Raw genomic sequence first — 16,121 nt, 5'->3', positions numbered from 1 at the left:
AACACAAGATCTCAGCTGTTTTTACTTTTCCATGCAAGTGTATGTACATGTTTGCATGCAGCTTGTCTTCTCAGTGCTCACCAAGGAGGCCAGTTGGGGCTCAGTCTTCCTATCTGGTCTCCCACACAGGAGAATAGAAAACTCCAGTGAAATGCCACCAAACAGTATGGTACACAGAACTGAATTTAAATGTACACGCTCTTTCATGGCTCTATTTTATTTTATGTTATTTTTTTTTTTTTTGGTACCGGGGATCAAACTCGGGTCCTTGCATTTGCGAAGCAGGCATCGAAACCACTGAGCTAAATCCCCGGCCCCTGATGGCTTTATTTTAAATTTGTATTTATTTACTTATGGACTACCAGGTTCTTTCACCCAGAAGCAGCTAATGTTGCATTGTTAGCATTTTTTCTATTGCCCTTCAGATTTTTTCTATCAAATCATATATGTATCATTTTATTTATTTTTTCATTCTTTTTTTTTTTTTTTTTTTTTTGCATGGGTGCTGGCAAACTATACCTATGTGCCTGTATTTATTTTCCTCAGTCATAGCACAAAGTTTTAACTTCTTTTTGGGTTTTTTTTCTTTTTTTTGGTGCCGGGGATCAAACTCGGGTCCTTGCTCTTGCGCAGCAGGCGGCGAAACCACTGAGCTAAATCCCCAGCCCTCAAAGTTTTAACTTCTAATCACTGGTGGAGACGGAACTATCCTTCATCTGAACAGTTCCTCTATGAACAGACACTTAGGTTATGCCCTGTCCTTTACTTTTGTAAACTATGGTATAGTAGATATCACAGTCACAGTTACTTTTCAGTAAATTTACTTCAAGAAAATAACCATCGATTTGAAGCTGTGTTGAATGTCAGCACTGTTTTCACTTTTATTTGTTTATTTGGTACCAGGGATGGAACTCCAGACCTTGTGCTTGTGAGGCAGGCAGGGGCACCACTGAGCTAAAGGCCCGGGCCTGTTTTCCACTTTTAAAATGGACCATCTATGGAGAACGCACTTGTTCAGGAATCTATTCACCTAATAAATATGTCAGTTCCTAACTTAAGGTGCAGACAAAATAAACTTAGAAAATGATCATAGAGTTCTAAAGGATTTTTTTAAATGTTTACTTCCCTAGGTGCTGCTTTCACCAAATACCACAAACAAGGTGGCTTAAAACAACAGAAATGTATAGTCCAAGTTTTTTTTTTTTTTTGTACCAAAGATCGAACTCGGGTCCTTGCGCTTGTGCGGCAGGCAGAGGAAACACTGAGCTAAATCCCCTGCTGGCCCGTAGTCCAAGTTTTTGAGAGAGGAAGACAGGAGGTAAGATGTAGGCGGCCATGTGGCCTCCAAAGGTTTGGGGAAGGGTCCTCCCTGCCCCACTGCTGGACACCCTCGCCTCCTTCGGTGCATGGTGCTCCCAGCTGGTGGATGCCCCTTCCCACCTCTGTCTGTGGCTCCAGTGGCAGCCTCAGTCACAGTGGATGAGGGTCTCGTGAACTCATTTACCCTCATCTTGACTGGTTATGTATGCAATGACCCTATTTCCAAACAAGACGACATTCTAAGGAACGAGAGGTTAGGTTCCAGCACCTCTTTTTTCTGGGTAGGAGCACAATTCAACCTATAACAAATGTTGCATTCTATTTTGTACTATTTGAATGTTTTATTTTGTTCACATACCTATTTAAAAATAACATCTATGAGTACTACAAGCCTGTCTGTAATCCCTGTATTCTGGGAGGCTGAAGCAGGAGGACTGCAAGTTCGAACCCAGCTTGGGTGACTTGGTGACTTAGCAAGACTTTGTCTAAAAATTAAAAATAAAAAGGACTGGGGCTGGTACATACCTGTAATCCAAGCACTCAGGAGGATGAGGCAGGAGGATCTCTGAGAATTCAAGGGCAGCCTGGGCTACATAGTGAGTTCAAAATCAGCCTGAACTACATAGTAAGACCTTATCTCAAAAAACAAAAAACAAACAAAAAGCCCCTCCTATGAGTGCATGAGGCTTTGGGGGGCATCTAGATACAAGCCATAACAACCAATATTAAAAAAAATATATGGAGGGGTTGGAGATTTAGCTCAGTGGTTCCGATGCCTGCCTTGCAAGCGCAGGGTCCTGAGTTCAATCCCCAGTACCAAAAAAATTTTTTAAAATGGACTGATAAGTACCCCTTAGGGGTCAGGCCTTGTCCTAAGTGGCAGAGACACAACAATAAAAAACAGTCAAATTCTTCACTGTCTTGGGTAGAGAATAGAGATGTCCCCCTCCCCCCCAAGAAAAGGCATGATGACACATGCCTGTAATCCCAGAACTCAGGAGGCTGAGGCAGGAGGATCACGGAGAATTTGAGGCCAGCCTGGGCTAGCTACATAGTGAGTTCAGGGCCACCCTGAAGTACAAAGTGAGACCCTGTCTCAAAAAAAAAAAAAAACAGACAATAAGTAACGTGTGTCATCGTCTAGACAATAATGAATGTGCTATGGTTAGATGTGGTTTGTTCCCCCAGGGGTTCATGTGTCCAAAGCTTGGTCTGGGTGGCAGAGTTGGGGGACCGTGGGGTACTCTGAAGCTATGGGGTCAGTGGGAGGTTCTTAGGTTACTGGAGGAGCTCTCGTGGGACCCTGGATTTGGTTACTGGGAGGATTTTATTGACTGTAGAAGACAGATTGCGTGGATGGAGGGGGAATGGGACGGAGTGAGTAGGGTGGTATTATCTTCTGACTTAATGATATGTTAGAGCGGGCAAGCCAGGGCGCTGACCTCCCTGTCCTCGCAGCTGGAGAAGCCTGGCCCTCCGAAAGCGAAAGAGGACACTGCCTCCCAGGGCTGTCGGGCCCCAGCACAGAGCGGGCTCCGCCCCTGACCGGCCCTCCTTCTCCAGGGTTCAGGGCAAACCGCAGCTCTCAGCCAAAGCCGTCTCCTCCCAGGCTTCCCAGCACCACAGCTGCTCCTTCAGGGTCTATCTGTACATCTCCTAAAGGTTCCTTTCAACCTGTAGTCCTTTTATTGTAATTACAATGCTTCCCGCCCCCCCTCCCCTTTTCTGCTAGTCTAAAAAGTCTGGGCAGGATCCGTGGCTGATTCCCCCGATATTCCCAAGGAGATATTTTTCTCCACATTTGCACTAAGAGTAACTAAAAGCATGCCAACTGCAAGATAAACATTGAGTAAATTCATGAAGGCAGATGCCCGAATGCATCAGAACAGGCCAATAACCTGACACAATGTGCATGTCTTTAGGTTAAATCCTCTTTGTAGATAAAACAGCAATTTTGAAGTCAGCAGAAGCAGAATTTGATGCCAAATAAATTAACCCAATCCAAAACATACCAAATCCAGGATAACAGAAGTTGACCGGGGGTGGGGGGTGGGGAGGGGTGTTTGCTGTGGTAACCATGGTAATAGGGAGACACATTGCAAGGTAGGGGTGGCTTTGGAATAAGCGGAGGAAGACCCAGTCTATCTGTTGGGGGTGGCTTTGCACATCTGTAATCCCAGCACTGTGGAAGGCTGAGGCAGAAGGATTACACGTTCGAGCCCAGCCTGGGCAATTTAGCGATTTAGTGAGACATTGTCCCAAAATAAGAAATAAAAAAAGGCTAGAAATGTAGCTCAGCACAAAAGCCCAGTGATAAAAAAAAAAGTTATACAACTAAACGGGATTTATTCTTGGGATGCAAGGAGTGTTCAACATATACAAATCATTCAATGTGATACCACACTGACAGATTGAAACATAAAAACTGCATGATCATTTCAACAGATGCAGAAAAAGCACTTGCCAAGATTCAATATCTATTCACAATTTAAAAACAATTTCAACCAAATAGAGAAGAAACATATTTCAACAAAATAAACACTGTGTGTAAGAAACCACAGATACATGTCATATTTAATGGGGGAAAATTGAAAGCTTTTCCTCTAAGATGTGCTACAAGGCAAGGATCCCCTCTTCTGCTACTTGTATTTAACATGCCAGAAGTCTTGGCCAGAGCCAGGAGATAAGAGACAAAACCAAACCAAAACAAAAAGAGCACACAAATCATAGAGGAAGAAGTAAAGTATTTCTGCAGATGGCATGAATATGTGAAAAAAAGCTTTGGGCAGTGGCAGTATCGTAATCAATGAGGATTATCCGAGCTGTGATTATTGCTAATTGAATATGTGGGAGAAAACCCCTAAGGACTCAACAAAAATAGTGTTAGAGCCAGGCATGGTGGCGCACACCTGTAGTCTCAGCACTCTGGAGGCTGAGGTAAGAGGATTGCCATGAGTTGGAGGCCAGCCTGGGCTACATAATGAGTTCAAGGCCACCCTGAACTACGTAGTGAGACCCAGTCTCAAAAATGAATAGTGTTAGGGCCCGGGATTGGGCGGGGATTTAGCTCAGTGGTTTCCCAGCCTGCTGCGCAAGCGCAAGGACCCGAGTTCGATCCCTGATACCAAAAATAAATAAATAAATAAATAAATAAATAGATAGATAGTGTTAGAACCACTGAATTCAGTAAAATTGTATGATACAAAATCAACATACAAAAGTCAGTGGCATTTCTATGTACAAACAATCATCAGTGTGTAAAGGAAACTGGAAATGGGCAAAAGTTTCATTTGCAATAGCAGGAAAAAGAATAAAATATTTAAGAATAAACCAAAGAGGTGAAAGACTTCTACACTGAAAATTGCAATACAAAAAAAAAAAAGAAAATTGCAATACATTGATCAAAGATATTAAAGAGACACTGATAAATGGAAGTCATCTAGCGTTCATGGACTGAAGAATTAATACCGTTAAAATGTGCACACACGCAAAGTGACCCATAGCATCAATGCAATCCCCACCCAAACCCCAGTGGCATTCTTTACAGAAAAAAAAAAACACCTGAAATTCACAGAAACCCACAACACAAATAGCCAGAGAAATTTTGAGCAAGACCAAAATAGGTGACATCATACTGAATAGGGGGAATAGATATAACTCTCAAACCTGATAGATATCTGAAACATGAGTTCGTGTTCTCTAAAATCAAAGAATGAATTCTAGGAACAATGGAGGTTAAGAGTAGGAAAAGTTTATTGAGAGAAAGATAGCTTCTGTTTAAGAGAGACAGAAGGTGAACCTGAAAGTGGGTTGCTTGTCAACCTGCTTCTCAAAGGTGTTTTATGGGACAAAGCCACGAGATGAGGCAAGTTCAAGGTGGAGCAAAACTGTAGTCAACTAGTAAGATTACAAGTACAGTCACTTAGGTAATATTGGTCCAATGAGAAATAGCAAGATGGACATGAGTTGGGACAAAACTATGATCAACCAATAAGATTACAGCAAGTATAGTCTATTAGATAATATTGATTAAATGGGGATCAAATGGGGAAGCAAGTCATGTAGCTAGCATACAAGGACAGAACAAGGATTTCCAATAAGGGATGGGTCAAGGATCTTTCCTGGAAGGGGTGGGTTAAAATCTTGGTCCCTCACCCAGGTGATTGAAACCTATTTAGAATATCAAGCAGTGCTACTCATCCCTAGGGGAAGCCCTCAGGTGTAGTAGTTTCTCTTCTTTTACAATGTCGGCCTTGCCAGGAGTGGTGGTGCAGGCCTGTAATCCCAGCCCTTGGGAGGCTGAGGCAGGAGGATTGAAGTGAGTTCAAGCCCAGCCTGGGCTACATAGTGAATTCAGGGCCAGCCTGATCTACAAAGGGAGACTCTGCTTAAAAAATAAATAAATAAATACTACAATGCAGGCCTTCACTGAATGTGTCTTTTTTTTTTTTTTTTTTGCTGCCAGGGATTGAACTCAGGACCTTGAGCTTGTGAGGCAGGCGGTGGCACCACTGAGCTAAATCCCGGCCCTGTTCACTGAATGTGTCTTGATTGTCCTCCATGTTTGCTCCAAGGGCCAGCCCTGTCTAACTGCCTATAAAATGTCTAATTAACTTACCTATCCTGGCATAAAAACATATATAGAGCAATGCAACACAGTGGAACACTTGCAGACAAATGTATGTTTATAGACAACTGATTTTCTTTCTTTCTTTTTTTTTTTGGTACGGGGGATTGAGCTCGGGATCTTGTGCCTGGGAGGCTGGTGGTGGCACCACTGAGCTAAATCCCTGGCCCAGTCAACTGATTTTCAACAGTGTTAAAAATAGAAAATGGGGAAGGGATAGTCTCCTCAACAGATGATTCTGGGAGCCAGCCACATTGGGGCTTGAGGGAGGAGGATCACAAATTCCAGCCCTGCCAGTCAATTTAGCAAGACCCTGACTCAAAAAATTTAAGAGCTGGACGTGGTGACCCACAATCTGTCACCACAGCACTTGGGAGGCTGAGGCAGGCCAGCCTAGGCTACATGGTGAGCTCAAGGCCAGCCTGAACTGTACAGTAAGGTCTTGTCTCAAAAAAAAAAAATTTTTTTTTTTTTTTTGTACTGGGATCAGACTTGGTACCTTGTGCTTTTATTTTTTTATTTGTGTGTGTGTGTGTGTGTGCTTTTATTTTTTATAAAAATAAAAAAATTTGAAAGGACTGGAGATGTAGACCCTGGCTTCAATGCCTAGTATAAAAAAAGAAAGAAAGAAAGAAAGAAAGAAAGAAAGAAAGAAAGAAAGAAAGAAAGAAAGAAAGAGAGAGAGAGAGAGAGAGAGAGAGAAAGAAAGAAAGAAAAAAGAAAAGAAAAGTTCAGTATCCTGGCTATCCACATGCAGAAGGATGAAATTTGACCCTTATCTCATACCATACACCAAATCAAGTCAAAATGGAATTAAAGACTTAAATGTAAGACCTAAAAACATAAAAGTATTAGAAGAAAGGAGGAGGGAAAACCTCTTTCTTTCCTTCCTTCCTTCCTTCCTTTTCTTTTTGATATTTTGAGACAGGATGTCTCTGTATAGCTCAGGCTAGCCTCAAACTCATGATGATCCTCCTGCCTCAGCCTCCAGAATGCTGGGATTGCAGGTGTGTGCCACCATGCCCAGCCTGGAAAAAGCTTCTTGACACTGCTCTGGGCAGTGGGGTTTTTTTGGATGGGAAACCAAAAGCAGAGGCAAAAATAGATGAGTGGGATTTCATCAAACTAAAAAGCTTCTGCACAGGAAGAGAAACCGATGGAGAAATAGTGACAAGCCACATATGGATAAGGAGTTAATATACAAAATATATAAAGTAGCCAACCAGCTTATCGGAAAATAAACATACGCATAAAACAAATAACCCAATTAAAAAACGGACTGAAGATTTAAAAAGACATTTCTCAAAAGACACCCAGATGACCACAGGTATATGAAAAGGTGCTCAACAGTTCTCATCATCCAGGAAATGCAAATCAAAACCGGGGTGAGGTATCAGCTGGTGCCTATTAGAATGGCTGCTATGGGCTAAGCATGGGTGATGGTATAAAGAGAGGGGACCTCGGTGCATTGTCGGTGGGACTGCAGATGCACAGCTATTGTGGAAAAGGGTATGGAGAATCCTCCACACATTCACAATACCACGGCCCTGTGATCCAGCTATCCTTTCTCTGGGTATGTAAGAAAAGGAAGTGAAATCAGCCCATGGAAGAGGCCACTCCTGAGATCACTGCAGCATTTATAGCCAGGCATGGAAACAAGCACAGAGTGGAATGGTGGCTGCCAGGAGAAGAGGAAATGAATAAAATGTTTCAATTATGCAGAATAAGTTCTGGAGATCCAGTGTAGGGCATAGAAACTTTAGTTAACAGTACTCTATTGCATAGTTGAAATTTGGGCTGGGGATTTAGCTCAGTGGTTTCCCTGCCTGCTATGCAAGCACAGGGACCTGAGTTCAATCCCTGGTACCAAAAAAAAAAAAAAAAAAGTTGAAATTTGCTCAATGAACAGATCTTATCATCTGGGGAAAGTGGCTACCTCTGTAATTCCCACCACTCAGGAGGCTGAGGCAGGAGCATTGCTGTGAGTTTGAGGCCAGCCTGAGCTACATATTGAGTTCAAGGCCAGCCTGAGCTACACAGAGAGACTCTAAAAAAAATAAAAAATAAATTAAAAAGAGAATAGATCTTATCTCCTGTATTTAGTCAGCTTTTCCATCACTGGGACAAAATACCCAACACATGCAACTGAAAGGCCAAAAGGTTTATTTTGGCTCATGGTTTTAGATTAATTTATGGTTGGCTGGCTCCAAGGCAGAAACAGCATGGTGGGATGGCAAGGAGGGGACAGCTGGTCAACCCACGGTGAGCAGGAGGCAGAGAGAGAAGGGGGAGCTGGTGACAAGAACACAGCCTTCCAGGTGACTTGCGGTGACCACCTCTAGCCAGGCCCCGCCTCCTCATGGCAGATTCAGCTGGGAACTCACACTGGATGAATCCACTGATGAGCACAGCTCCTCCAAGATCCAACCACCTTCAAAAGCCCCACCTCTGGACACATGAGCCTGAGGGGACATTTTAAACTGAAACCCCAAATTGCACCACAACCCACACATAAATGTAACTAATGTGAAATGATGGAGATGTGATGAATCTCTCAATGTATATGCATATCAGCAAATCAAGCTGTCCTTCATGGTTCTATATGACTTCTGTTCATCAATTATACCCCTGTATATCAATTATACTTCAATTATAAAGCTGAGGGGAGCGAGAATGCAGTTTTTAATGCTGAATCAGTTAGGACTCTGTTACAAGGGGGAGAGAATGAATTTGAACTAACTTAGGCCTAACATGGAATTTATTTGCTCCCAGATTCCAAGGGAAGGTTGAGCAATAAAGCTATAGAAGAGCAAGAATCCAGCTGGCTCTTTGGAACTGGGAGCAGGCGTTTCAACATCTCCAGGGAGCTCTTTCCATCTCTGGATCCTTCTGCCAGCTTCCTCACTGCAGCAGCTTTGTGTGCACGGAGTCAGCAGGGCTCCCTGACCTCACTTGCTAATTTGAGCCTCTCTCCAAAGAGGGTCTTCCCCGTTCTCTGCTCTCCAACAGAGTGCATTTCAGCCACTGCGCACTGCTGTTCTGGTCGGTGGGTGCCCTGCATCCAAGGATGCCATGGATATTGCCAGTTGTCCCTGGAATGAGGCTCAGATATCAAAGAGAAGCCAGTCACTGGTACCTTCCATCAATCTTTCCTTCAATCACCCCAAGGCAGGAGGCCAGGCTGCTCCCAGCAGAAGCAGGGTTAAGGCGACTGGCATCTGTGGGTTTTGTTTCCTAAAGTTTTAGAATATAATAATGTTTTAAGAGAAAATAAAGAATTTTTGGTACTAAAAAGACCCCCCACTCCTGCCATGTTTTACTTGTACTCTTAGAATGTCTTTCAGCATCCCTTGATGAAAGGTTTATGGTTGAACATGGTCACCAGTGTACTGCACATTCTCAAACTGTCAGGGCCCGAGGGGATAGCTCAGCAGTAAAGAACTTGCCTAGCAGGTGCAGAGCTCTGGGTTCATTTCCCAGCTCCGCTAAAAGAAAAGAGACAGGGTCCAGCTTAGAGTAACCTTAAGCGCACCCTGCTTGAGCAACAAAATAATTTATTTGTTTGATATTAGAACAGGTTTGTGTTTGATATATTCAGTTTCCTCCAAAATGTCCAGCACTGGGGCTAAATCACTCAGAGTTCCTTCAGGCACTAACCAGGAAAAACAAAAATCAGGCCCCTGCCCTGCGGCGCAAACCCCCTTTTCATCCTTAGCTCTTCCCTCAACAGGTGTAGGGAACTCTTTTTTCTGTTTTTTTGGTACGGGGGATCAAACTCAGGACCTTGCGCTTGTGAGGCAGACACTGGAACCACTGAGCTAAATTCCTGGCCCCTTGGAATGCCTTTTTAAAAAATCATTTTGCACATAAATGCAAAGCATCTACTTCCAGGTTTGGGGTAAAGTCTGTTCTTCACGAGATCTTGCAGATTTTTTTTTTTCTTTTTTTGGTACCAGAGATCGAACTCGGGTCTTTGCGGTTGCACAGCAGGCGGTGAAACCACTGAGCTAAACCCCTGGCCTGATCTTCCAGATTCTTGTTTTTGAATATCACCTCACAGTGAGAGATGGTTTGCAGCAATAGCATTCACAGGAGAAATGAGAAGAGATGATTAATTTCTGAGCATGTTTAATTTCATAAATTCCTAGGCTCATAACTGAGTGGTGGATTTCCAGTTCCTCCAGGTGCAACCACACCATAGAGAAATGATTTTAAAAGATGAAAATGTAGTGAGAGCCAAACACATTTTTCAGGCCAGCTCTCAAGACTCAGTTTTCTGTGTGCCGTTACAGAGCGGCACATGTCCAGGGACTGGGATTCCATGGAATGCACCTGGGGACACAAACATCTGGAGCATACAGTGGAATCTGCCTGAAGTGTCCAAACAGCATGCAAACAAAAATAGGAAAGGCAAATAGCTGAGTACAATAACCCCGGGCAGCAGCCAGGACCCAAGCAGACCACACCATTAGGACAAACAGCAGAGACTTCCAAAGGGTGTTCAGACGTGTGTTTCGGCAGAAAACCTTTGGCTCTTTGTGCTTTGCCTCTTGCTTTGGGTCATAGCACTTACAGAGAACCACAATCCCAAGCTTTTTCAGTCATGAGAGTCAGATGTAGTGGTGCCTGCCTGTAATCCCAGCATTCAGGAGGCTGACATAGGAGGATCATGGGTCTGAGATCAGTCTGGGCTACACAGCAAGTTCAAGGCCAGCCTGGACTACATAGTGAAACCTTGTCTCAAAAAAAAAAAAAGTTACTAGAAAAGCTGCTGCTAGTTTGTAGGGCATAGCATGGTTGAGAAATATCTTACTGCATATTGCTAGTGTTAAATGGAGGCTATCCTAATAAAGCAAACTAATAAGCAAAAGTTAGTAATCTGTAATACTCAGGCCAACTTGCCAGAGAAGTGGGACCCAAAACATAATAAACATCATAATTTGGGATTCTTTGTTTTTCTTTTTTGGTACCAGGGATCAAACTTGGGACCTTTCGCTTTCAAGGCAGGAGGCAGAACCACTGAGCTAAATCCTCTGCCCTTAGGACCATTTCATAAATGATTTAGCTGGGCATGATAGCACAAAGCTATAAACCTAGCACTCAGGAGGCCGAGGCAAAGAGGATCAAGAGTTTGAGGCCAACCTGGGCTACATAGCAAGACCCAGTCTCAGAAAAGGAAGAAAGATAGATTTAAAAAAAAAAAAATAGATTTAAATTTTTGCGCATAGACAAGTCATCCTGGAGCTCTCAGCTGTCTATTTGGTAGCTGTGCTTTACATTGCAGAGGCCCGTCCAGTTCTCCACAGGAAGGGAGACCTTGATCTTCCTCAAGGGAAAGGGCAGAGCAGGTCTCCAGGAAAGAGCCTGCAGGTCACATCCAGCCACACTTCCCGCTGAAGTACTGGGAACCAAAATCACTTACCTTTATTTTTCTTTCTTTCCTTTTTTAAAATCCCAAGTCCTACTAGCAAGTGACTACCAATTGGGGCCTTTTTCTCTCCCCAGCATGGCGGCAAGTAAACAGACAAATGGAACAGCTGGAAAGACCCAGTCTGTTTTCGCTTTTCATTTAGTTGCCAAAACAAAATTCCCTTTTGGAAAGAATTCTCACCCCACGTTACTCCACCACATTTATCCCCTCACATTTCCCCACCTCTTATTATTTTTTCTTTCCTTAAACATTGCTGCCTGGCAATGCTGGGGATTTGGCTCAGTGGTTTCGCTGCCTGCTGCGCAAGCCCAAGGACCCAAGTTCAATCCCTGGTACAAAAAAAAAAAAAGAAAAGAAAAGGTCACCAAGCACAGTGTGGCACATGCCTGTAATCCCAGCACTCTGGGAGGATGAGGCAGGAGGATAGCAAGGTCAAGCCCAGCCTGGACAATTTAGTCACTTACAGAGATTCTGTCACAAAATAAAAAATAAAAAGAGCCAAGGATGTAGCTCAGTGTGAAGGCCCTGTGTTCAATTCCCAGTACCAAAAAGGAATGAATGAATGATTGGCTAATATAAATTCCTTGGCTCATAAGTGTAACATTTGGGCTTGGTCAGGCACCTGTCTTTGGCTGCTTTTGTTTCCCTGTCGTGAGTGACCCTGGGCTCGTGCTCCTTGGCATGTTTCGTCTGGGCATTTCAATCACACATGCTCCTTGACTTATGGCTGGGTTACCTCTTGATAAGATCATCAAAAGTTGAAAAAATGCATTTCATACACCTAACCTGCTGGCTACACAGCCCAAGGGTAGAGTGCTTGCCTCACACGTGAGGAGCCCCTAGGGCTAGAAAAAAATACAGCTAACTCATCAGACAGGCAGGCTCAGCAGCCTGGGTACTTTGCAGCTGCAACTGCCTGATCACACAGGCAAGTGCGGCATCTGCAGAGTAAGGGGCCCCTATGGTCCCCAGCCCAAGGCAAAATCAGAATTCACCATTCTAAGTGTGGCTTCCTTTCATTTCTTCCTTTCACTTTCACTTTCCCTTCTTTTCTCCCTCCCTGTCTCCCTGCCCCCTTCCTCCCTTCCTCCTTCCCTCCCTTTTGTTTTTTTGAAGACAGGACTCACTATGTTGCCCAGGCTGCTCATGGACTGAACTCCTGGGCTGAAGTGATCCTCCTACCTCCACAGCTCAAGTGACTAGAACTACAGGTGAATGCCTCCACTACACCCAGCTTTAAAGTTGGATTTCCCCTGGATACTTATCAGTTTTGTTTTGTTTTGCCTTCTTCTAATAGCAAAACATGTATTGGTACATGTTAGGCATACATAATGTTAACACTCATCGTGGGGAATTTGCACCTGTACATGATACATCTTGCCTCTTTTTTCCCACTCCCCCTCCCCTCCAGACCCCCTTCCCCCTCTATGCACCAAAGCTTTGTTTCCATTTTTCCTTCTATTTTCACTTTTTTTCTTGTCCCTCCCTTCCTTTCTCCCTCCCCCTTTCCTGTTCCCCTTCCCTTGAACGTTTTCTTCCCATTTCCCAATATCTATTATACATTGTAGTCCTTATTTCCACTTTCAGTTTCTCACACCAGAAACCATGTCACATTTGAACATGTGTGTTCGATTTATTGCACTTATGAGTGTGGTCTAAAGGTCCATCTGTTTAGCTATAAATATCTCAAGCTTATCCTTCTTTATGGGTGAGTAGTACCCCACTGTATAAAAATATCCATATCCTCTTTAGTCATTTGTTGGTTGATAGGCATTTGGGTTGTTTCCAAGATTTAGTTATCACAAACTGTGTTGCTGTAAATGATTGTGCATATACCATGTGGTAGGATTCCTTTAATTCTTTTGGGAAGATACTTATCTGTTTTGCACCATTGAAAAATAAAAAAATTGTAAGTCAAACCACTCCAAGTCACAAATGATCTGTGATACACTGTGCCAACTCTGGACATGAGATTCCTGCACCCCAAGGTGTGGTAGTGTTTGCTTAGTGATTGTCTTAGTCCATGTTCTGGGACAGACTGGATAATTTGTTTATTTTATTTATTTTTTATTTTTTGGTACTGGGGATCGAACTTGGGACCTTGTGCTTTTTGAGGCAGGTGGTGGCACCACTGAGCTAAATTCCTGGCCCTGTTTATTTTATTTTGCTTTAAACCGGGTGTGGTAGTGTACACCTTTAACCCCAGCACTCAGGAGGCCGAGGCATGAAGATCACCATGAGTTCAAGGCCAGTTTGGGCCAGTTTGGGCCAGTTTGGGCCACATCGTGAGTTCTGGGCCACCCTGAACTACACAGCGAAACCCTGTCTCAAAAAAAATTTTTTTGTTGTTTTAATTTTCTTTGAGACAGAATCCAACTTTGTAGCCCAGGCTGGCCTTGAACTCAAGGTGATCCTTCTCCCTCAGCTTCCCAAATGCTGGGATTACAGACGCGCACCACCACACCTGGCTCACACTGGGTAATTTGTAAAGAACAGAAATTTATTTCTCATAGTACTGGAGGCTTGGAAGCCCAACAGCATGGTGCTGGCCTCTGGCAAGGGTCTTTTTGTGGGCAGGAGGAAGAGAGCTAGCAGATAATAGTTTACTTTTATAACCAAGGCCCACCTGAGATAACCAACCCACCTCTGAGGAACCAAATTAATCCCCAAAGGGCAGAGGAAGGGCTGGGGAAGTAGCTCCATGCTAGAGTGCCTCTGGGTTTGAGCCCCAATACCACAAAAATTAAAAAATAAGCCAGATATGCTGGTGCACACCTGTAATCCCAGTGCTCTTGGAGGCTGAGGTAAGAGAAGTGCAAGTTCGAGCCCAACCTGGACAACTTAGCAAGATCCTGACTAAAAATTTAAAAAAGAAAAGAGTGCTGGGGATATAGCCCAGTGTGAAGGCCCTGAGTTCAACCCCCAGTACTGCCAATCAATCAGTCAATAAAAATAAAGTCCTTCTGACCAGAGTGCCTTATTCCTGTTCCTTACTGGTCGCCATGCCATTTTTCTGACGGCTCGCTCTGGTCCGAATCACAGATCTTTCAAGACCATTTATTGGTACAAAGGAAAGAAAGAAGTTTGGAATCCGATGGCTCGGCCACTGAGAGATGTTCGACCTTGAACCAGGAACAATGGGCCCGTTTCACACGACCTCCAGGAGCTGTGAGAAAGACGAGATTTTTATGTGTATCCACAGAGAGGACTTTGCAGAGTCCCAGCGTGATTGCTGTTCTATGAAACACGTGCATTTAATTTACACCTTCTCATTGAATGTGCAATTGTTTGGCTACCAAGGACAATTTTTTTTTTTTTTTTGGTACCGGGGATCAAATGGCCCTTGCGATTGCACAGCAGGAGGTGAAACCACTGAGCTAAATCCCCGGCACCCAAGGACAAATTTTTAATAAATGGAGCCTAGTGCAGTAAACTGAAATGTGTCCTCCAAAACTTATATTCTTAAAATTCCTAACCTTTAGGGGGTGGCATATTTTTTTAATTTTTATTTTTCCTAGTACATGTTAGCCGTACATAATGACCACATACTCCTGGGAGTTGGTATACTTACACGACATATCTTCATTCTCTTCTCATCCCTTCTCCTTCCCCTCCCCCAGTGGGTGCTGTTTGAAGATGGGCCTTTGGCTAATGAGGTTTAGATGAAGTCCTGAGAGCCAGGTGTGGTGGCACAAGCTGTTAGTCCCAGGACTTGGGAGGCTGAGGCAAGAGGATCGCCATGAGTTTGAAGCCAGCCTAGGCTACATGGTGAGTTCAAGCCCACCCTGGAATACACAGCAAGACTGTTTCTTAAAATATAAAAGATTAATAAATAAATCGTTAAACAAAAAGTATTCCGTGACCAGTTTTGACCTGGGGTTCCAGATACACTGGCTCCTCCATGAGAGAAATCCAAGAGACCAACGGCCAATGTCCTTCAAATGTCCTTCAATGCAGAGTGCACAGAGGGAGCAGGAACAGGAAGGAGCAGGAAGGTTGCTGGGCCACAAGCCCAACAGGGCACCCTGTGTGTCCTCAAAGTCACCCTGCTCCACCAATGCCCACAGCCCTGTGTACAAATGCAGTAGTCAGGTGCAGCAGCCTTGCCAGCCTCCGTGCCCTGAGACCAGCATGCCAAGTTCGTGTTCCCCAAAATCGAAGTGAATTCTGAGGAACGACTGAGGTTAAGAGTAGGAAATTTTATTGCGGGAGAGACAGCTCCTGAGAGACCCAGGAGGGGACCTGGAAAGTGGGTTGACGCAGATTCCACTTAGAGGGGAGGTTTTCTTTCTATTCCTCTCCCGCTTTGGGAATTGAACTCAGGACCTTGCGCTAGCCAGGCAGGGGTGGCGCCACTGAGCTACATCCCTGGCCTAGGGGGAGATTTTATAGAGCAAAATCAAGGGGCGGGGCGCAAGGTGGGACAAAACTGATCAACCAAGAGGATTACAAGTATAGTTGTTTAGATGATAGTGATCCAATGGGGAAGCAAGTCCTGTAGCAAGCATCTGTGGATGACATCATTAACCCTGATGGATAATCCATAGTTTTAGTCTTCTCTTTGTTTTAGTGGCCTTTTTTTTTTTTTAAGTAGGAAAAATGTATTTAGAGAAAGAAAGCTTCTGTCTAAGAGACACAGAAGGGGGACCAGAAAGTGGGTTGCCCCTGTTTTAGTAGTCTTAGTCTTAATCTTAGTCTTAGTTTTAGTGAGTGAGAAAAGAGAGCCTACCATTGTTGAGATGA

The 16,121-nt window shown here is 43.9% G+C and overlaps 1 pseudogene; it reads left to right on the top strand.

Moving 5' to 3' along the window:
- The first annotated feature begins 4,097 nt into the window (after positions 1 to 4,097).
- On the top strand, positions 4,098 to 4,166 carry LOC147823328 (U4 spliceosomal RNA; annotated as a pseudogene).
- The last annotated feature ends 11,955 nt before the right edge of the window (positions 4,167 to 16,121 follow it).

Source organism: Heterocephalus glaber, unplaced genomic scaffold (genome assembly GCF_053883595.1).
Source record: "Heterocephalus glaber isolate CG9 unplaced genomic scaffold, H.glaber_assembly_v1.0 deba00001593, whole genome shotgun sequence".
In the NCBI taxonomy this organism is placed as follows: Eukaryota; Metazoa; Chordata; class Mammalia; order Rodentia; family Bathyergidae; genus Heterocephalus; species Heterocephalus glaber.
Note: the sequence above shows the minus strand (reverse complement) of the source record. Positions and strands in the feature narration are given on the sequence as shown.